General features: G+C 36.3%; 1 pseudogene across 1 annotated transcript; it reads right to left on the bottom strand.

The window, feature by feature from the left end:
- Positions 1–164: 164 nt before the first annotated feature.
- On the bottom strand, positions 165–23,456 carry LOC143883871 (double-strand break repair protein MRE11-like; annotated as a pseudogene). Its single transcript, XR_013252577.1, has 24 exons — positions 23,214–23,456; positions 22,425–22,469; positions 21,942–22,077; positions 21,049–21,205; positions 17,179–17,269; positions 15,747–15,866; positions 15,596–15,664; positions 15,396–15,487; positions 15,178–15,280; positions 15,010–15,096; positions 14,837–14,899; positions 14,696–14,767; positions 14,205–14,282; positions 11,556–11,618; positions 11,395–11,458; positions 8,889–8,971; positions 7,736–7,849; positions 7,425–7,502; positions 7,261–7,332; positions 6,869–7,121; positions 5,907–6,037; positions 3,676–3,861; positions 1,449–1,531; positions 165–747 (listed from the first exon to the last, which is right to left on the bottom strand). The product of XR_013252577.1 is annotated as a double-strand break repair protein MRE11-like (transcript).
- Positions 23,457–24,148: the final 692 nt, after the last annotated feature.

Below are 24,148 nucleotides of genomic sequence, written 5' to 3' on the forward strand. Positions count from 1 at the left end.
TATTATGATGATTGGTGTGCCCGGGGGCCATACCAGACTATCAACTTAGTGGGCCCTATTTAGATTAAAAATGGCCTAAATTCAGATTTGATTTAATCCTAACCATCAGATCGAGATGTTGAAAATGAAAAATCAAACAAAAAATAAAAAGTATCTTGACATGATTATGATAGCCAAACTTCCCAATCAGGTATTTTACAATATAAAATGTCAAAACAAGGGGGGTCAAAATATCATCTCCCATGGGCAGTTGTAGGTAACTGACGTTCCGGAAGATGTGAACTAGAGAGTTTCAGACCTCAAAAATATTTGAACAGTTAAATCAAGTTTATGGCCGAGGAGCAAACATCCTTTAGATCATCAGATAGGAGACATTTGTGTTGTATCGAGAATCAACGAACGGTGGCGATCATACTACCATCACGTAGCATAAAAAAAAAACACACACACACACACGCACGACTGCTCGCCCTGGCGTAATTACCATGAACATAGTTGTCCCATCATCGTCTTTCCTTCTGGATTCAGCTTGAAGATTGGGATGCAAACCTCTCGAAAGGGGTTTGTGTTTGAAGGAGAAAAAGAAGAAAGGAAATGATTCTGAATGAAGGGAAATAGACGACGATTTCAGAGAAAAAGCAGCATCGAACCCACTGATAAGACCGGGGTTTTCTGGTAAACTTATGTTTCCTTTGATCAAAGTCAAGAAAGTAGATTTGTCCATTTGCCCCGTCCCTATAACCTTCCCTGTATTGGAAGAAAATGAAACAAAACAATTATTTTTCTAGTAACTGGAATATGAAAAGAAAATTTGCAGCTAAATTAAGAACAACTAAAACATCTCTTTGGGATAAGAAAGGATTAAGAGAAATTAAAAGAAAAATAGAGGCATGGGTAAGGATTACAACTAGCAGTAACTATTTTTCTGATGACCAAAGTACTCCGTGATAGAGTACTCTTAGTAAAACTCTAGCCATATGGTTAAAGACATCAAATCCAAACAGCATAAAGAAGACAACTAAGTAGAACTACCAGAGAAACCCATACCATAAAGATGTATGATCAGTAGTAGTAGTAGTAGTAGTAGTAGTAGTGGTAGTAGATTACAAATATGACCTTAACTAACAAGTGTATACAATAACAAAAGGGCATAATAGAAAAATTATCTTACGAGATATTGACAAATAACTGGGGATAATATGCCCACTTTGCCTAGTAATATTGGCAGCTTGTAGAATTGATATGTTACCGAAAGCTCAAAATTAACTGTACGACTACAGAAATAAAATATCAATAGGTCACTGCATTCTCTAAACAGAGTATTGTATAGTAACCACAGAAAAATTGCACGCATCAGTTCCGATAGCTTGCTTTACTACAAATGATCCTACTATAGAATCTTAGAAAACCTTTCTACAAAGGTTCCATGTATGTGACATATAAAGTACCTGAAGGCTAGTGTTTTCTGACAGCAGGCGAAACCAGTCAGCCATCATCTGTTCCTCAGAAGAGAACCATAATTTCGGGTTACCTACAAGTTTAGAAAGCAAGCTAATCAGGTCCAATGACACAGTAGGCAGCACAAGAGCTCTTGTGAACAAGTGAATGTTTTTTCCAGCTACGTAACAAGGGAATCCAATTAAGCACCTGTTTGGAATTTGGATTGCAGGAATTTTTCGGAAATTTTGGAACACATGAAACAATACTTGAGCCTAGGTGCTTCAAGTTTTATATAGAGGGACCTTCAATATATGATGATATCCCTCTAAATAAATCAGTCATATCATTTTTCTCTAAATTATGTAAAGGAAAAAAATCTCAGGAAAAATATAATGTATCATTTTTCCAATTCTTAGGTAATATGAACACTTCTATTTAGCCTATACATTTTAAGTTTATAGTATACTTTTATAGACTCAACTCAACTAAGCCTTTGTCCCAAACTAGTTGGGGTCAGCTAATGAATCCTTTAAAAAAATTTCATGAAGAAGGTGAATAGAACTACGCGGCTCAAATTGACTAAGTCTAATCCTGACACTAGTTGGATTCGTCTACATGGATCATTTTCTTCCATTCTATCCTATCCAAGGTCATGTACTCATATAAATGATTCGATTCAATATTGTCATGTAATGGTACAGACATGTCAGAGTGTGGAGCTCGACGGGGTCCATATCTAACATTTCATGTCTGCCAGACACCGAAATGTCCAAGTTACATGGGTTTTAAAAACATGTGTAGCATACGAAATTGTACGAATTCCCACTCTTCAAGTAATATTTTGGTTATGCCAACTGAAATCTATATTTAAATTGGGTCTTTTGAACCCAAATTACAGTAACACTTCGGTTATTTTTCAAAAAATATATATATAGGAAAGCTGTTCATCAAGGAGTGAACAACTTCTCGCACAAAGAAACAAAAATTAATTTAAGAAAATGGTGTTGGTCCCCAAAATGTGAGCTGCATTCTACATTGGCTCTAAATTATTTCGAGAAAGCCGATGGTCATTCAAATTGGAGATAATAGAGGTCTTTTTCTTTCTTTTAAACAGAAACATAAATTTATCAAACTAAACAACGATTAAGAAAAGGCGATGCAGTCAAGATGAACGATCTGCTCATCAAAGAAGTGGTAAGATAACATGGGTTACCGAAGATGATTACACCATTTACATATACCAAATTCGTGAGTTCCTTCTGGAACTCTGAGTGTGTGGGATTCTAGGAGCCACCTTAAAGTTTAGAAGCTCATATCATCCTCAAACAGATGACCAAACAGAAGTGGCGAACCGAACATTACGAAATATGCTGCAATCTCAGTTGAAAGTAATAAAAAATTGGGATTTGGCCCATTAAAAGATTGAATTTGAGTTCAATTGTTCCAAGAATTATACCATAGGGTTCTTGCAATTCTAGTTTGTTAGTAGAAATCTGCAGGGACCACTTGATCTTATACTTATTCCTAGTCTTGGGAAGGTAAATATGAAAGTGGAGGAGATGATTGAAGATTTGGTCGTTATTCACCAAAAAGTGCGGCCTAATATTGAGGCTAGCTGCGTGAAGTACAAGGAGCTTTCCAATCATCATCATCAAGAACCCAAACTACCATGATTAGGTATTCAAAATAAACTACCATGATTGCGTATTCTAGATTTAGAAGGTATGGCCATTTTTACTTTTTATTTATTTATAATGAAGTGGAAGGTAGGGCCACCCCCAAGAAATTCTATATTCATAAACTTACCCTCAGATACTGTGCTCATCAACATGCAAACTGTGGCATAGCTAGTTAGTTCCAAAATGAAATGCAACAAAGAGTAAGAACAGGCAAGGTGGGAGTGGCATTCTCAGAAAAAATAAGGAAGCAAGACTAAATAGAAGGGATCCACAGAAGAACTTTGACTTTGAATGACAAATGTATCCAAAGAGAAACAATAAGGGTTCTCTTAGTAGTGGACTTGAAGGGGTACAGGTATTAGTAGTCCATGGAGAGAGTGACAGATGGTTCTCTTAAAGAAGCTGGAATGACCGTGAAATTCTAGAGCAGGAGCAGCACCTTGGATAAAATATTTCTCAAGGTTGAAGAACAATGAAAAGAAAAGACAGAAAGAAATGTAAAAAGTGTTTCACTTACCTATCATTCAAAAATAATAATAATAAAGGTTTCAATTACCCGAGGTTGAGCTTTCGTAGATTTGTTTGACATGTTGGCATCATCATCGTCATCTTTGTTCATGAACATGCTTTGGATTAAAGAGTTACCCGATGTCCTTCCCCGTTTTGTGGATGTTGAAGAGCCTCTGCCCCTTCCCCTTGCAGTTCTTTTGCGTCCTTTATTTTGTGGAATATCTTCGGGTTCCTGTGATACAAAATGAAAAAGGAAAACAAAAATAAATAAATTTTGAAATGCTAATAGCACACAAACTAAGAAAAAGACAAGCACTTTAAAGATCAAAAATGAAAAACATGCAGAAGGGCAACGAGTGGCATTTTCTGTGAGTAACAGTATTCCTGGCCCATGAGATGCATGGTGTAAAATGGTGGGCCCACCCTATGCATGGGTTTAGGTGAAGATGGTGGGACCCACCCTATCAAAACATGTGTAAAATTGTGGGGCCCACCCTATACATGGGCTTGGGGTGACGATGGCAGGACCCACGAATCAAAACATGAGGTGTAAAATAGTGGTCCCCATGCTATGCATGGGTTTGGGTAGATATAGTGCACCCACTCATGGGTGTAAAATGGTGGCCCTGCCCCATCAAAACATGAGGAGTAAACGGTGGGCCCCACCCCATCGAAAACATCAGCTGTAAAAGGTATGCACCCACTCATGGGTGTAAAATGGTGGCCCTGCCCCATCAAAACATGAGGAGTAAATGGTGGGCCCCACCCCATCAAAACATCAGCTGTAAAAGGTATGCATGAGTGTAAAATGGTGGGCCACGGCCCCATCAAAACACAAGGTGTAAAATGCTGGGTCGCAACTATGCTATGCATCTACAACTCAACTCAACTAAGCCTTTGTCCCAAACTAGTAGGGGTCGGCTAATGAATCCTTTAGAAAATTTCCATGAAGAAGGTGAAAGGATCTACCCGACTCAAATTGACTAAGTCTAATCCTGACACTAGTTGGGTTCGTCTACATGTGTCCAATTCTTCCATTTCTATCCTATCCAAGCTCATGTTCTCTATTATGTTCCTAGCCCTCAAGTCTTTCCTCACTGTTTCTACCCAAGTTGTTTTCGGTCTGCCCCTACCTCTTTTTACTCCATCAACTTGGCACGAGTCAATTCTTCTCACTGGAGCATCCAAAGTCCTATGTTGGATATGCCCAAACCATCTTAGGCGGTGCTCTCTCATCTTCTCCTCAATTGGTGCCACTCCCACCTTTTTACGGATGTCTTCATTTTTAATTCGATCTAACCTTGTGTGGCCGCACATCCATCTAAGCACTCGCATCTCTGCTACACTCATCTTATGCACAAGATGCTTCTTGGTGGCCCAACATTCCGAGCCATACAGCATGGCTGGCCTCACAGCTGTCTTATAAAACTTTCCCTTCAACTTGGTAGGTATTTTACGATTGCACAGAATTCCTGAAGCATGCTTCCACTTCAAATGAAGTAACGACATGCCCGTATGTCACCAAGACATGCGTGCATTTGAAATGCATGACATGCCCGGAAAACATAGAACGATAAGTGGATGATTTGAAGTTAGCATGAAGTTTCTTTAAAGAATTGCTTTGGAAAGTTAGCAAATTAGTAAATAAAGTCACCGTAATTCAAACTGCTGACATGCCCGCATGTCAAATGCATGACATACTGTAAAGAACAGTTTCTTTTGAAAGTTAGCAAATTAGTATATAAAGTGGATCCCTTCCCGCATCACAAGGGATCACTGTGATTCAAACTGCCGGTGAATTCCGTAACGACATGCCCGTATGTCACCATAATGACATACCCGCATGTCAAATGCATGACAAGGGATCACTGTGATTACTGACAGTGAATTTCATAATGACATTCCTGTATGTCACCATAATGACATGCCCGCAAACATTTAAACAAATAAGGGTACAAATCAATGCAAAAAAAAATGCAGGTGATACTATCCCAGAGTTCAAATCGTGTGACTATAACTTATGAAAGTTACAAATAGCACATGTTAGATATTCTTAGTTTCTCACCATCATGTATTCATGGAGACTTGGTTACACATGATCTCCAAAAGCAGTGTCACTCCAACCAAAACAATTAACGCTAGAATAACTTATGTGCCCCAACACGCACCATGTCTAATTTCACCATGTTACCTTTAAGTTTAACTCTTTAAGACATGTTAATTATAATGGTTAATGCCAAGAAATATTGATATTTATCCCTATAGGACAATTCATACCGAATTATCAACTTCCTTTAACTCATATTTCTCTGATCTATCACTTGAGGCGGAATCCACATTCTCTCCATCATCTGCAATACTTTGAACAGAAGCAGATGCAGCAACTGATGCAGGCCTGCAAAAAAGAACTGTATGAAGAATAATGCTGGATTTAAGTTACAGTAAAGCAGTTTATATATTCCTCACATAAGGTCTGCATGCAAAATTCATAGAGGCAGCTGCACACAATGTCCAACAAATAAGCTTACTGGAAGAGGTTTAGATGCACACTGAAAACAAAAGGCCAAATAAAAAATAATTTATTGATATTAAACTGCAAAGTATAGATGTGAAGTGATCTAATTCAATGGCCAAAAAAGCAATTGAAGATATCGTTAAAAACAATTGATTTTTAGGGCTATGGGAAATCCAAGGGGGGCACATGAATGTTTCATATCAATCAAGGTTGGCCTCGTATGTGTGATAGATGGAAGCATGGTAATACCCCACATAGCATTGAATCATTCCCCGTAATAAGTGGGGAAATAATATGGTGTACACCCCTATTTTCCTAAAGAACAACAAGGGCGGATATAAGTATAGGTATATGGACCAATTTTTCAATGATCCAAACCATTCACTTGACAGTTGGCATGGCTGTGCCCAAAAATCCGTGTCCATCTGACAATACCAACCAATATTATTGTGGGGTGTAACAATGGAATGCTCAGAAAATTTAAAAAAAAACAGTGGTAAATAAATCTTAAAAAATTGAGGGGTTAGGATTGTCGATGCATGAGATTTTTGGTCTATGATTCATTCATTCTAGGGCCCACCAGATGAATGGTTAGGATCACCAAACTGCTGGACCTTACATGTACTTCTGCTGCCAGTATTTTTCCTTGTAAAAATGAGCACGGAGATCATATAGCTTCTTAGAACTAATTCAGGTTAAATTCAAAAAGAATACACATACAAACCTCTTAGATTGGCAACTTGCATAGTTGCATCAAGTGTCGTTTGCTTTAAACTACCATAACCTCTCCCCCTGCCTCTCCTTCAATCTCCGGTTCTACTAGGTTCAGATGGATCACGAGAGGACTTAGATGTTGCATATGAACCTTTTCTGCCTTGACCGGCGGACTTCGAGCTTGAGAAGACCTGCCTTGTATCTTCGTCGTCACTAAATGAACGAGAACTTCCACGACCTGTTGTATTTTTACCTCTGCTATCCTAGATAAAATTGCATACAGAAGTTCAGAACATAGCATTGGAACGTAATATGGAAGAAGAAAAAAACAAGGAGGTGAGAAACAATTTCTCTAGACATACAGATAGATCTCTAATGCAATCTCTATAGAACTGAATTCACCTGTAAGATCTGTGAACTGGATGCAACTTGCAGGGTTTCCTTAGAGTGCACTGACCTTTCATTTACACGTTCCTGTGGAAGGGAGAACTCAACTCTTTGAAGGATATATTTAGAAACTAGTCCACATGTAAGGTAAATGCAAATCATTATCAAAAGCTCCTTGCCTGCATGTATTTTTCCACTTTAACAATAAGATCTTCGGCTTCAAATTTTGCAGTATCTGACTCCTTATAAATTTTATTCTGTTTAGTATGAGAGAAACAAATGGTCAGCATAGGCGAGAAACTCACCTTATCACCGAAAGTGGCATGTGGGATAACTCAAAATTATCGGAATATAGAAATTTTAACAGGAAAACTAACAGTTACTATAGACAGAGAATTTGCCTTCTCTCTGATAGTGGCATTTTGAATAACTCAAATAAACTATCTGAATAATTTCACAGAAATTTTAACAGAAAGCAACAAAAACTCACACGTGTTTCCTCAAGATTGTACTGCAAGCAAGAGTAGAAAGCCATTTTGTCGTCCTTGTTAACAAATTCATGCAATGCAACATCTAAATCATTAACTGGAAGGATCTCCATTTTCTGCAAAAGAATGGAAGAACAGTACAATGAAAGTATTATTTTGTTGGGTGCTATTTTTTTAATCATAAGAAATAGAAAGTATCATAGCCCACACTTCATCTCATTAAGATAAGGTTCACTCTTCATCTCACAATTATTTTAGAATAAAATCTGAAACAGTGAAAAATTATATAGTGAGTAACATCAGATGCAATATCCAGTGATAACTTATTGATCCTTCTCACGGAAGGCACACCGCAGACAGATGGGTCTCAAACTGTATTTTTATTGAAATTGGACTGACGTGGTATTGTCCTTCTAATTACTAAAAAAATATAAGAACCTAAATTGTGTGTGGACACTGAGGGATAAAATGTGGATGCATGTAATTAACAAAAGATTTCAATCATAGGAAGAATCGTAGCTGAAGTATAAGAAAGGTTTCAATCATTAAAGACAATTGGTATTTAAGCATTCCTCCATGGGTGAAATGGAAGCCACAATCAGGGTTTCATTATGGTCAGAAGTCAGAACAGGTGGATGGTGGATGGGTAAATGTGATTGATACTTTTGACATAAACAGGGTCAGAAAAAAGTAGTATAAGAAAAAAAAACCATTTATAGTCCAGAAAAACAAGGCATCATGTAATTTGGGAAAGGAAAGGAAGTATGCATGTATCGAGGTTCAACAGATAGCATATTTGGTTTCTAACACTTTCATCAAGAAACAAACTACCACAAAAGACAAGCTGGAAAATAAAGGAGTGCATTCCCCAAGGAAAGGAAGTATGCGTGTATTTCTAAATAATAATGATATGTACTTCAGACCTTGGTGCATTCATGGCCTTCTGGCTGCGGGTTTATCTTATATTATCTTCTTCTCTCGAGTATATTACCAAAAAAAGCATTAAAATATTTTTAACACCAGAAAACAAGGAAAACTATATTATTGCAAGTTGCAACTGCAGTTGATCAGACTGTTGTTCAAAAAGAACAGATAACAAGCATGTCCAAAGAAATGATAAAACTATAGAAAACAGGAAATTTTGAAATAGATTACCAAATTACTTTCAACAACTAAAGCCTCTATATTTTGTTGATTTAATTCTTCTAGACGAAGCCATTCTGAATCGTCAAGCTTATCTACAGTCCAGAAAGAAACAATTCAAGCATCATCTCTCATTAATCAAGATGGATTAATAACAATAACAGGATTATATACGCATTAAAAATGCAAATAATTCTAATTGTGTGAGAGTCCATTATGTCCTAAAAGATAGCTAGCTCCCCTCAAAATGGTTATCTCCTCACCAATTAAAACCATAAAGAAAACTAGCACTAAATTCCTTAAAAATCCAACATCAGCAACTCCAACAATATCAGAAGGTAACATAGGCTCTATACTGTATCTAATTTGCTTCTGGAATAAAAACTATATTGAAAAGAAATAATGGAATATTAAACTTTTAATTGTTTTCCTTAATCAATAAAAAATATAAATATTAATGCTAATCATGATAATTATTTGAATATAATTTTATTATAGTTTAGAAATTTCTATTTCAATGCACTTCCTTTCTTCTGGTGAGACAGTATCATTAAACATTCAAATTCAAAGCCAAATCAAAATTTTAGTTGAAAACGGACGTTGCATTGCAAGATCCATATTCCCTCATCAATTACCATTGCTAACTTTCCACCAATACGGAAAATTTTCTTTTTTCAAGATACAGAGAAGACAGAAAATGTGATTTTGGTTTCACTAAAGGCAAGAAATATACACACTTGCTTATAAGGTATTTCAAGTGAGGATGTGCAGCATGTGATTGAGAAATCCATGTGTATGCGAGGGTCTTGACAAATACCGTTAGCCACCAGACCTAATCAAGGCAGTCAGGGAAGTGGTATACAACTACAAATCAGAGCACCGAGGAGGATCAAAAGTACAATTGCTCTTCCTAAGAAAGAAGTGATATCAAGCATCCATGAAAGGGACCTGATAGCAAAAGGAAAATTGAAGGAAAATCATGAATGTGTTGAATTGTAGCTTCATCCATTCAGGTACACCCAAAGAAGATAACCCGTTTTTAAACCATTTTTCTCATAGCTTGATCAATTTGGACTTTAAGTAGTCTCAGAAAGTGACACGGAAATGAATCCGAGGGGGAGGGGGAGGATGAAGAATCTCTATCGGCAGAATGTAACATGAAAAATCGCAAATCTGTTGAATTGTAGCGTCATCCATTCAGGTACACCCAAAGAAGATAACCTGTTCTTAAACCATTTTGCTCATAGCTTGATTAATTTGGACACCAAGTAGTCTCAGAAAGTGACAGGGAAATGAATTCGAGGAGGAGGGGGAGGAAGGGGGGACGAATAATTCTCTATCAACGGAATTTAACGTATATCAAATTCTTCATCATCGGACAGTTTCTAGTTGACTATGATACGTATTAGATCCAACTACGCAGATAGTAGAATGGAAAATAGAAATTTGGTAAATGAAAAAGAAGGGGAAAACATCAGAGGATAGAAGATGCATAAAGTTAGGTGAGTTGCACATTATATAAGATTAATAAAGTACTCGAAAACTTACTCTTCAAAGTAGCAGTTAGATTTAAACCATGATTGTTGCGTAGGTCCAAAAGTGAACAAAGTTAGAGTATACCACAAACCAATTCCTAATTTCAACCATTTTTTTCTTCGCTCACACCATGTTTATATCTTTCTGGCTGAATATCAACATAGCAAATGCAATTTCATTGTCATGGAATCTTATTTAACCTTAGTTCCATACAAGTGGCCATGGTTCAGTTAATTCATACTTAGGATCAATAGACAAATAGTATTGGTTGATTGAATTAGTCTTTTACTTTTTGAGATCGTGTTCTTTAGGGAGAAGAAATGCTCTTAAATCCACGAGAATATGCAACTGATCTGCAGTTTCTTGTGCGCATGTAACTTCCAAGCACTTAGTCAAACAACATGAACAAGAATTGTTCGTGAGCTCTTTCATAGCACAATGAATAAAATAATCATAGAACCTTAGAAGAAGGAATCATGGGTGTTGGATGCCACTTCCACACCCGAACCACGATTCTGCCCTCCATAGGTAAGAGCAACTAAGGAGCTTTTCAAACGGTCAAACCCTACCGATGATGTCATTCTCTCCATACCACCTGCTCTTATTATTCTATTAGTTCCACCATTACCAACTTCCTTGCATTAAACTACTCCAACTCTTCAAAGTAGTTCATTAGAGAAAGTACAAAAATGTCTTCAGAAGGCACGAGGAAAGAGGGCATGAAAATGAAAATGGTTAGAAATTACTACATTTTGATGTACTTCTTTAAAAGATATATATATATATATATATATATATATATATATGAAGATTGTTAGAAATTACTATTTTTTGATGTACTTGAATGTTGAAAATAACCTAGTCCTCTCCATTGAAGGCATTACTATTTTGGTAAATGCAAATCTTATACATTCAATGAAGCATGATCAAGCAAATGCTATAGATAAAGAGTAGTAGTAACCAAATAAATGGCTTCGATTACCTTCAGCAGACTGACGATTTTTTGTGGCCTTTGAAAAAATAAGAATGTCCTGTGGGTTTGCAACCTACAGAGTTTAAGCATATTCATCCAATTTAGTATCGTAGCCTTAAAATATTTACACCAGCTCCCTCCACTACTGTTCAAGGATAGAACGGAGGTACCTTCCCCACATACTTTTGGCCAAACCTTTGAGGATATATTGCCATAAATCCAGAGTAGTCTACCTGCCAAATCAAATAGAAAAGCTGTATTCATGTAACCAGGGCACTAAAATTTGGCAATTGTGTACAAAATTCTTTACTGTAGTACATTAAGCTATGTATGCTACAGGTGAAAAAATAAGCATGACTATCTGGGAAGTTAGAGAAAGATGTTTTCATGCCACCAACAATAAAATGAGAATAAGATCAATGCATGGGCTTGACTAATTGACTCAGCAATAAATTCAAAGTGTCTGCTAAATCATAGCTAATTGCTATCGGAGCATTAGCTAACAAAAATGGCATCGCTTTCTTAATGGTAATAATGGCATTGTATTTTCTGGGGTATTAGGCTCCGGGAGTAGTTTAAGAAATGAACTCAAAGAACTCCCAAAGGAGAGCATGTCAAACAGTGGAAGCAATAAAGGATCCACAAATACAATGACCTTACATTAATGAAGGAAAAACTATTAAAAGGTTGAATGAACTGGAATGGCTGAAGCGTAAACAGCTTGGTAGTGTACGTAAGGAACTAATCAAATAATGGCGGAAGCCTAAACAGCTTGGTAATGTACTTAAGAAACTAATCAAATAAACCATTCAAAAAAAAAAAAAAACTAATCAAATAAACAAGATTGCATTAACTCTTGTTCTTCTTCTCTATGCATTTAGCTTTGTACTTTGACCACCTCGGTCGCCTTATTTTATAAAATTGGCTATTAGTTTCAAAAAAAAAAAAAACAAGAATACATTAACACTCCAAGTTAATAATGAAGTCCCGCCCAATATGTAACAGCAATGCCCACAACAATAGTAGTGTAAAAATTACTTTTAAGATTAATAGAGCAGGAAGATAAAGACCGGTGCAATTCTTTGCTTTCATTAAATTCAAAATAATGTTTACAATGACTTTTATATTGATCGTGGTCGAATGGACAAAATGCCCATGCTAAAACAATTTATCTATTTTCAACAATCCCCCTCAAGTTGATGTGTTTTGTAGAGCATGTTCATTCTGTCAACCAAATAGCAATGATAATATGCTATAAGGCCCTTTGGGGGCGTTTGGATTGTCGGAATCAAGAATGGGTATCGATATCACATTCCATTCCTATTCCAATTCCCTCTATAAATGGAATAGCAATTGCAATTCTAATGTTTGGGTAACCTTCGGAATTCAACGAGGGAATTAGTTGTGATTCCGATTCAAACGTTTGGTAGCGTCTAGACAAATGTTGGAATGGAAAAAAATTTATGGTTGCTAGAGGTGGAAATATCAAATCTCAGCCCCCTAACACCTACCCTCTCTCACCACTTGCAAAGACTAATCTATGAAGAAAGGGGAGCGATTAGGGCATGTACATCACACCTCCTACGGTGGTTGCCAAAGCTCCGAGTGAACCCGAAATAGGCCATGGACTTGCTGATCAAGGTGAATAAATTCTCCTCCCTCGATAATTTCTTTCAATTACCAAAAGGAGCGTGATAGGGGCGCCACTTATAGCACTTTTTTGAAGTGCTTCAGGAAGAATCGCGCGCCTTACAATCTATACTAATAGGGGGGGGGGGGGGGGGGGGGGTGTTTGCACTTTGGAGTTTGATTCCATCAGACAAAGCAGGCCTAAAACTAATAGGCTTGTAGCTTGCTTCCATCTCGCTTAGCTTCTCATGGGACTCTTGTGCCCTCCGCATTTCTTTGAGTGCACCAAAATCCAATTCTCGGCTCGTAGGATCCTCACACCATTGGCAGTAAGGTGTGCCAAATGGTGGTAGATTCAGGTAGTTGTGAGAATCTGGTGGGGGGCAATTATACTAATGTGAATAAACTTGAGAAGTAACTGATAAAGTTACACTAAAAAGTTTTTTTTTTTTAAATGTAAGCCTATACTAAATTCTTTAACATATGCCATCAAAAAAAATTCGTTAACATACTATAAATTCTTGTTCATATATTTTTTTAAATTAATAAAGATATAACTGAACTTAAAAAACTGAAAGAAATAAGTGGCAAAATCAACCATATTTTAACATTTTGCATCAAATTTGGATAGTTCCCAACATTCCATGGAATTTCGATATAGGGCTGAGAGGTTTATACTTGTCCATAGAAGTATTGTTCTTACGTCCTTGGGTCGTTTGGTAACTTTATTTTAATTCAGTTCTTAATTAGGCCTTAAGTGAGGGCATTATTATCACTTTCTGTGTATCATTTATGCAAGAAATTAAGAGGGTAAGTATAGTTCTCACTTGATCTCTTTCTCAAAATCTTCAAAAACCAAGAACAAAGTTCACAGACTAAATCAGTGTAGAAGATACAACACAAGATACTAAAGGGTTTTTGAGGGAACTGAAAGTGCTTAAGATACGACTAAATCAGTAGTCGTATTTTTGACACAAGGAATTAGTCATGTATTCTGACATTATCTTCTGATGCAGGTCCAACATCATCAAGAAGACCTTAATTTATTAAGTCGTTGGAGCGAGTGTATTACAAGTTAGTAATAGAGACGATCAAGAATTTACAAATTAAAAAAGTAGAAAGACCAACAAGTACATCACCAAAAGCATCCATGAAAAGACAAAACGGTAGAAATTGAACGAAAGAATCACCTTTATTCGAACTAGTGGAAGCTTGAGCTCAGATATATTGACAGCCTTTTTGCTAGCTCTGTCAATCAGATTTCTTACCTGAAGCAATCTGAACATATTAAGATGCAAATAATAATACATAGCCACGAATTATATCATCAAGACGCTATTGAAGTATGGCAGTTGAGGTCTATGTGAAACAACCAATTACTCCAGAAGCTTAAGCTGTTGGAGATGGCGTTATTTAATCTTCTATACTTTAACACTCCCCCTCAGGTGGGCCCCTCTTTTTTAGGGTTGGCCTACACATGGCACATGTTGCCCCTCTTTTTGGGTTTGCCATTGCATGTGGATTTTTTTACTATCAAGGAGTTTTGAACACGTTACCTTTGCTCTAATACCATGTGAAACAATCAATTACTCCAAAAGCTTAAGCTGTTGTAGATGGCGTTATTTAAGCTTTTATACTTTAACAGTCTGTAGTACCCTAAAAGAGTGAAAACAAGTCTTACAACTTTGTCCAGATACTCAAGAATAGATGTTTGATCATTGGGGTCAATGTCGGCCTCATCCTTTAACACGACCTACAAAGCAGGTATTGCACGTTTTTTTAAAATACCCACTAAGAGAACAATTATGCCAGACTTCCTTACCTCATCATATTCAAAAGGTCTCACGGACTTCAAAGGAATTTTAGTTGGGCGATATTGACTTCCCTATAAAGAAAGCATCATTTGTATTACACTTGTATGACCATTAATGAAAAAGATTACAAGATATAAAAAATGTTCTTGCAGGGAAACAAACTTAATTCTAAAAGAAGCACATGTTTGTCCTTTGCTTCCCCATCAATTAATGATGTTGCAACAGAAGAGCCTGGCTGAGTGATATGAAAACCCATACCTGGAACTTCCTGTGAAATAAAAAGGTACCTTCAATAGGATGCTTCAAAAAAGAATTTTAATTCATGGACAAAAACCAATTTCTGTGACACCTGTGGGTCAACAAGGCATTCATGTTCATGCCCCCACACAATAAAATCCAGGAACCATGGCAAGAAATGTTCATTTATCGCATTTTTGGCATTTGTCTTGATTCTAAATAACATAAAAGAAGGATAATCCACTATGAGTCACATAGCTGAGGAAATGGAATTGTTGCTATTGCTATTTATTGGTTCTCTAAATTCATCTTTCACAGAGAATAAATAACCTGTTTTGATGAAGTACTAGAATGTTGAACCAGTCCGACACATGACAGCCATCTTGGGCTTCAGAGCGCATCCATTGTACCGCATGCGGTGTCTGAGAAACAAAAAGCAAAATCCAATAAATATGCAATTAATAGAACCTGAAAATCCTTCCACAAACATTTATCAATATATCCATTTGAGATATCAGACCAGAAAAAACCTGAAACATTCTGTTGAGCCGTTCATCTCTGATGTTACCAAGGCCATACAAAGCCACTGATGTTGAGCCCTGGAGTCAAATTTATATGATTTCGAGATCATGCCATAAAGAAGAAAAACGATGCTACTTTTACTAGAAAAAACTAATTGACCTTCCTGATAAGTATTGGATAAAGAGTAATCTGACCAACACCAGAGCCACCAAGAACCATTTTTCCAAAATAGTTCACAAGATTGCATGCAGAAAGAATATCAATTGCTGATAGGTCATCCTGTCCCCAAAGTATAGAACACAATATCAATAAGTAAGAACTTTATAGGTAGAGAGCAAATAGTAAATGGCGTTTTAAACAAGACTACTAAAAATTTGAAGAGGCATTTGGTCTATTTTATGACATCGGGTATTTACTAACATTTTGAAACTAAAGATGCTGAGTGCACAGATTACAACAATCAGGACCACTCCACAATTTGCAAGATGAGAGTATATAGTTTCATCGGGAAACCACTTTTGAACAATTAAAACTGACAAAAGGCACCAGCTCCTCATTATTTTGCCCATTTTCTTCCACCATTCACCATTCATTTGAAAGTTGAAACATAGATAACAAATGAAAGAATTCACTGAACTTCTCTAGTGAATCGTCATATTTACTAAAATGGCAGTAGTATTCTTATCACTTCATATTTTAATGGATCTCTATTAGCATCAAATGCATAAAATAATAGAAATCTAGGAAAGTGTTGAAAGCTAACAAAAAAAATTCAAGAAGAAATTCTAGAAGCCATCATTGTTGTCACACCCACGAAGTCTCAAACAGAAACCAACACTTTCACATGTCCAAGTAATTCATGTAGCTTTTAACCTCATCACCAATTCCTACAAGTGAATAATCACATTGCAACTCAGATCCAATAAGACAAAAAGAGAAAGTCAAACAAGGACGTGTCTCTGTTCATTGCTAGTGGTTTTGAAATGCAGAAACCAAATCCTTGACTTCAAACCTTGCAATCCTAATTTAGTCATTTTTCAAGTTAGAGCATTTTCATATCTATATCCTCTGAAATATAAACTTCTTCACGCATGCATTTTTGAAACATGCACTAGGGCCTCATAAGACTTACTACTGGCAGTGCCAACCATAAAGGCTCATAATATATACCAAATTTTAAAAAGTTCCGCAAAAGAACATAAACATTAGATAAATATAAGTATAGTAATCATTAAGTATATAGCTGGGAAACAACCTCGGGGGAGCTTCCATAATTTTGAGCTAATTTAATTTGAAGCCAGATTATTATTTCCACTAATTTTCAATAGAACTTATAATTTCTGCTGAAGATGATTTCAAAAGTTTTCAATGACAATAATCTGATATCACCTCAATGAATTGAAAATTAATGAAATCTGCATACTATGTAGAATATTCATTGATATGTAGGCAAAAGTTATTAAAACTGTTTCAAGGAAAATATATAAATCATGAAAGATGGATAAATATCAATGCTATCATCAAAAAATGGATAAATATCAATGTAATCAAATCAACATAAAGGCATAATAATTTCAATCCTTCACCATACCACTCCAGCAGGATCATCATGATTGCCATGAATACTGAATACTGGCAAACCAACATTAAAGTGCGGATCTTCATAGTTCACAAGACCAAATCTGGAGCATGAAAACAAGTAAAATAAAAAATCAGGCTTGATAAAGGAAAACTCAACTAATACAGGTGGCATGCTGCTGAATAAATTTCGAATTAAAATAGGCATAAATGTTAAAAGATGATAGAGCAAGTCAGTAAATCACTAAAAAGACACACTCCTGGTGAGCTTAATATGAAAATAGAAATCTTTAAGCGCCCATTTGGATGACGAGAAGATTTTGATTTGGATTTCTCACATTTGCAGCCCATTTTGCATTGTGATTTGGATCCGGATCAAATCCTTGGATTTCCAAATCAGCGACTGACAGTGAAAAAATCAGAATTCCAAATATGCTATGGAAATAAGTAATTGGAAATCCTCTGGCAGTTTCCTTCACCCACTTTGCTCCTCAACCTCTCCCCTCGAGCAGGAAGTACCCCCTTCCCTCTCTGTCTCCCTCAACATGAGCTGGCGGATCTATTCATTTTGTATTCAAAACTCAATTCCAAATCCAAATACAAAATATCAGGTATCCAAACGGGCCCTAAATGAAACCAAATTATACTAATCTTTCCGGTGATCTCAATATTAAAATAGAAATCTTTAACTGAAATCAAATTATACTAATCTAACAAGCATGCATTAATCTGTTTTTTATTTTGAGAGATGATAAATTCACACCACCTGTAGGATGATTCACACTCCTTATAACGTGAATTGTGTTGTGGCAAACTTTTAACGCTTTTTGACGTCAAATCATGTTATAAGGGGTGCGAATCATCCTACAGGGGGTGCGAACATATCATCACCCTTTATTTTTTAGGGTTTTTTGCAAATGAAGTCTTCTACTTTGCTTTATTTGCAAAAAGAGTCTTCTAGTTCCACAATTTGCAAATACAGTCATCACTTTTGCGTGGATTTTGCAAATCAGGTCATGCCATCAATTTATGACCAAAATAGCCATCGTAGATTTTTTTTACTCTTAACAAGCCTAAAATGTCCTTACATCTGAAAAGATGAAATCATCTTTTAAAAAGACCAAAATACCCATGATGCTCACGGATATGTTTTGATAGGGCAGGTCACACCAAGTCAACTCAAACACATGCATCAGTCGGGCCCACCAATTTTCCTTTTGTTTTTATGGGGTAGAGACAATGTATAGGGCAGGGTTTACAATTTTACAGCATATGTTGTGATAGGGTGGGCTCATTTTTTTTACACCTATGCATAGCATAGGCCAAGAATGCTATGATTGGGTAGGTCCCACGATCTCCACCCGAGCCCGTGTATAGAGTAGGGCCCGTAATTTTTGTCTTTTCATGTATAAGAATGCTAGTATATACATAAGGAATTTTGGTCATTTTGTAAGGTAGTTTGTCTTTTTAAATACAAGGACATTTTGGTCTTTTTGTGAGTTAAGAAATCTACCATGGGCATTTTGGTCACAAACCAATGGCATGACCTGATTTGCAAAATTCTCACAAACATTACGACTCTATTTGCAAATTGTCAAACAAGAAGACTCTTTTTGCAAATAAAACAAAGTAGAAGACTTCTTTTGCAAAAACCCCTATTTTTTATGCACTAATTTGGAGAACTAAATGCAAGAAGAGACAACAGCATAACAAGGTCTGACTCACTCATCATCAAGGTCCTACTCAAACATAACACTTGGTTGAATTACATTCACGATGTGACAAAGAAAAAATTTGATCTACGTTGAACCTAGCATTGATAATGACAATTGGGGGGAGCAAGCAACTCTACTTTTTTTTTTTTTTTAATCGTAAAATTTAAATTAAAGAAAACAACCGAGGAGGTCAATACAAGAGAAGAGAAGTATATACAATGAGAAAACAAGAGAAAAGATAAAAAAATAAAATAAAGAAGAAGAAGAAGAAGACTATCACGGGGGAAGGAAACAAAATGCTCCATTTCACCTCTCGGAACACCCTCTCTAGCCAAACTATCGGCCACCTCATTAGCTGAACAAAGGACATGGATGAAAGACACATGAGCATCACTGAGCCTATCTTGAATCTCATCGAGGAAAGAAGCAAATCTCCAAGGAGCCGAGTGCGAACCCTTAAGCCATCTTATCACATTTATAGAATCTCCTTCGATGGCCAACTTATCAAGGTCAATATTTTGAAGGAACTTTACTCCTTGAAGAACCGCTCGCACTTCCGCTTCATTAAAATCAGCTAACTGCTATACCAATGGGACATGAAAAGGCCCATCTAACCGCCCCAGCCTCATCTCCTAGGAACTCCCAATGACATACAGGCCCAGGTTGCCTAGGCAAGATCCATCAAAATTTACTTAAGAAACCCGGGCTCAGGGGTTTCTTAAGTTAAATTTCTTAAGTTAAATTTCTAGTACTTGGTTCAATGGGGCGAGGTCTAGAGTCAAACATGTACCAGTTGAATACCAAATATGTGCATGAGGAGTCAACTTAACTGAGTCTCCAAACCATGATCTGTGCAGAATACTTTATATCCAAAGAGAACAAGATGTAGGACAGCATTGGGGAAAAGATTGAAGAACAAAGGGGATGACACTGTTCTAAGGGTTTAAGTTTGATTTAGGGAGTTTGATTAAGGACCTTTGAATGGGGTTTTAAAGGCTCAAGAATCAAGAATCAGATTAAGGAAGCAAAGAAAATTAAAAGATTAATTTTCAGATTTCGAAAAAGTTTCAAAAATAAAGACTAGCCCAGGTAATCGTGAGAGATCTGACCGTTGGATCAGTTACAAACTAGGTGTGGGATAGGGGATGATGAAAGAAAGGTTATACCTAAAAATTAGAAAGAGATCCTTGCTCAAAGAGATCTTTCCATTCAAAGTTTTCTGCAGGTTTGAATTTTCAGAAAACTGAGTTTCTGGTGAGATTAATCTATAGGATGATTTTTCAAAGGATCTAAGTATATAATTTTAAATTCAAGTGTCTAGAAATCAATCACTCCAGTGACACTTGAATTTCGATAACCAAAAGGGTCCAGATTTATGGCTCAAAACCCCATAAAAACTGGGAAGATAAAAAAGAAAATTACGAGGAAAAGAAGTTGGAGAGGGATAGAGTAAGGACAGAAGATGCCATTTCAAAAAAAAAACCAAAAAAAAAAAAAGAGTAAGGACAGAAGATAGAAGATTTTTATTTTTTTTTGTTTTTTGTGGGGGGTGTTATTTTTAATTGAAATGAGAGAGAATACATCACACTTCGTTCAAAAGAATTACTCTTCATATCTTCAATGGAAACACACCATAATTGCACAACGCATCACACCTTTATGAATTTTAAGCATCACACTATGAAGAGAGGGTAAGCATCACACCCAAAATGCTCTGTTTCTCATTCATTCCATCATTGTGAAATAATGTACAAAGAACCTTTTTTACTAGAAGAGGAGACTGGAGAGATGAATAGTCACATAACTACATGGGTGCTCTCCTTTAATGAAAGATAGACATGGCATGAGAAGAGTAGAAATGGATATAACTACCTGGGTGCTCTCCTTTCATGAGAGTTGGACATATGAAAAAAGGAGATGATAGATGGGTATAACTACCTGGATACTCTCCTTTAATGAGTGCTTGACACATAGCACTCCTACCACATTATAACACATAATTACAAGGGTACATAAGCATAATAAAATTAAAATACACAAGACACAATTAAAACACACATAATTCATGAAGTTTGTTCCCCACAAGAACAAATGTTGTAACATGTTCTTGCCATTTAAAAAATGTAGTAACATTCCAAAGCAAGAGATGAGTGCATGAGGGAGATTACGTGTTTGTGAAGTTCACTGTTTGATCACTAACAACTTGGAATGCACTGGTCAATGATTGAGACAGTAGCGACGAAGGATCTCAATGGCTTTTACTAAGGTCGACCTTGAAGGCTTATTCTCATGGAAAAGATCACCACCAAGAAGTAAGAAATCTACCTGTACCCAGATTAAAAAGAAGTAAATGTAAGGTTGCTCAAATGAGAATTCCCTAACACAAAAGATAATTAGTACTTTATTAATAAATTGCATCTTAAAAGATATGGACTAAAAACAGGTTACTCGGTCACTCCCAAAACCTGTCTGTTCTGGATTTGTTGATGTTTATATGGCAACTTAAAGGACATAAGAATCTATTATTAGTTATCACGTAAAATTGAAACAAATTAGAACTTGTGGCATAAGTTATTAGCTGTCAGCTGAAGTCAAGTGAGATTTAAAATATTTTTATTGTGTGTCACCAGGCCGCAAAACTCTTTCCACACCCCCAAGTAGCATTCATATAAATCCTAACATCGCTTGGAGTCAACCTATGAGAAGTGACCTGACCTAGTGCAAGAGACTGGGACAGCTGAGGACATTTCATTTGCACTATGGTGGATATGAGAGAGAGAGAGTAGGTTGCAGAATTCAGAAATTTCGTAGATAATCCTCGCTAGTCTCCACAGGCTGATGGACTTCTTTGGTCAAGAGATTACATTTGTAATGGGCCTCTAAGATCCAAAAATATGGAAAACCAATGGAAACCGTGACATTTCAGAACAGTGATGTAGAAATATATGTGAGCAGAATATGTCCCAAAATTGATGATATTGATTTCAACTCTCAAAAATTAGAATTTAGCTTTCTGCTGCTACACTGGAGTATTTTAAAGAGAATGCAACCTACATATTACCTGTTTTTGCTCTGCTAGTGAGCATATCTCTTCAAATGCCTGAAATGAATCAAATCGTCGTATTTCATCCTTCTCCATATAACCCAGATGGCAATCAGTTGCAACAAGCACTCTAAGTGTGTTGCTGGAACCATCTCTGAAATTTTCTTTAGTTAGTCGAAAGATAAAATTGTAACAATGCTTGCCCAATAAAAAATGACCAACCTATATCTAACTGCCGATTAGATGTATCTTTCCAAGCCTTTTGGCACCGGCACTGTGAAGTATATAATGTTGATAAACAGAGCTAATCTTGTGGGACATTCAATATAAAGTTTGAGCAATAAAACGTACTACAGACATTTTCAAGGCACCAAAAATGGGTTTCCTTTCTCTCTCAAAAAAAAAAAAAATGTTCCTCCCAGAGGTAAAAAGGTCCGGGTAACGTAAATAAAATAGAAAAGACAATTCTTTCTGCAGAATTCAGGATAAAATGGGCTTGACCTGGAGGATTCATCCATGTCCAGCGAACCTCCACACCAGAATCGGCTGCACACATAGCAAGACTATAATATAAGTTTTTTTTTTTAGAACTTTAAGGCCATAATATATGTTTTCACTTGAAATCTTCAATTTTACAATGTCGGTTGAAAAATGAGCATGTGAAGTAGTGTGAGAAGTCCCTAAATGTCTTCTCCATGCTTTCCTCAAGCTTCTAAATATTAAGTGTACCATTACCCAAAACCCACTCAACAGAGAAGATGAATTATCATAATTTATTTCTTCTGATGCCATTTTCATCCAAAATAACAATGAGATCAATTCAGTTTACACGACATAAGCATACTCAATAATTGCATTACTTACTGTGCTCGATTAGGGAAAAAAAACAAATAAAAACATAAAAGATAACAATTCATAAAAAGGGTTCATTTACCATCAAGAATTCATCCTCAGAAACACTCAAACATGACAAGTGTGGGAACAATGGGAGTGAGGCGAAGTGGCGAACAACTAAGTAAAATGTGTGCAGAGAGTATGGACTATGGAGGTTTATAAAAACAAAAACAATAAGCATTGAAACAAAAAAAACGAAGTTAGGTAAATGACTTCAGAAAAAGAAACGTGAAAGCAAGTAAAGATTCAAACAAAAATTGACAGCTACAATAACCAAACCCTAGTATATACGAGACAGAGAAGGACTGAGCGAAAAAAAGGGCAAAATGACAGCAATGAGGGGAAATTCAGGAACAGAGAGACTTATAGATTGAGAAAGTTCTAAGCAGATCTTACCTTTTTTTTAAAAAATTTTCTCTGGCAGGTGAAGATTTTCTGCAACGGCAGGGTTTAAGGGTTTAAGGGGAGGAACATTTGTGTATGTGTGCCAAAAAGCGTCATCAGCAAGGAACATGACTTGGCTCCATAGTGCATAGTGTAATGTTCTGTTTTGGAGGGGTAAAAGATTCGAACTCTGATGAAGAATTGTGTGGTCCATTACAACTGCTGATATAAGTAGAACTAGAACCAATGTGTGTCTGATTGATGACTTCATTATTGCATGATCCTAGTCCCTAAACCATTGGATTTGTAGTCCTTTTATCATATTAGAATGGGACATCCGTTTGGGAATGGGATCAGAACCATATGAGTCCGTCTACGAGTTCTATAGTCTCTATTACATATGTTCCGTTTGGGACCCACAAGATAAAACGGTATCGATTATTTCTGGTCTCAAATGAGGGTTCAATCGCATTGAGGGGCACATGAGTGAATCGAATATGTGTTGGTCTTTTACTTAGGCCATATTGTCATTTCTCAAGGCGTTGTGGAGGCAAGTTCTGTTCCTCATGAAGTATGTAAAAAACCTACTTTTGGGTCCTACGAGAGGAGCACAAGAATACGGATAATACGGCGCTTGGAAGAGAGACTTAATTAATCTCGCGTCAGGAGAGATAACTTCAAGAATGACAGAAGTATAAGGGAAGACGAAGATTATTTTTCATTCATTGATATCTTGAAAATGACAATTACATGCTTAATAAAATATATCTTTTACAGCACTTTCCTACTAAAAGAGAATCGTAATAAAGCTAAATAAATAAATAGCTAATAACAATGAAGATTCTTACTAAATCTCTAAATATTAAATGATTATTAAATAGTAACCAATAGATATTATTAGAGGATTAAATAGTAACTATCAGATTATTGCTAATTATTAAATAAGA

This window comes from Tasmannia lanceolata, unplaced genomic scaffold, assembly GCF_043159265.1.
Source record: "Tasmannia lanceolata isolate RefF3 unplaced genomic scaffold, GAP_Taslan_0.1 ptg000008l, whole genome shotgun sequence".
Classification (NCBI taxonomy): domain Eukaryota; kingdom Viridiplantae; phylum Streptophyta; class Magnoliopsida; order Canellales; family Winteraceae; genus Tasmannia; species Tasmannia lanceolata.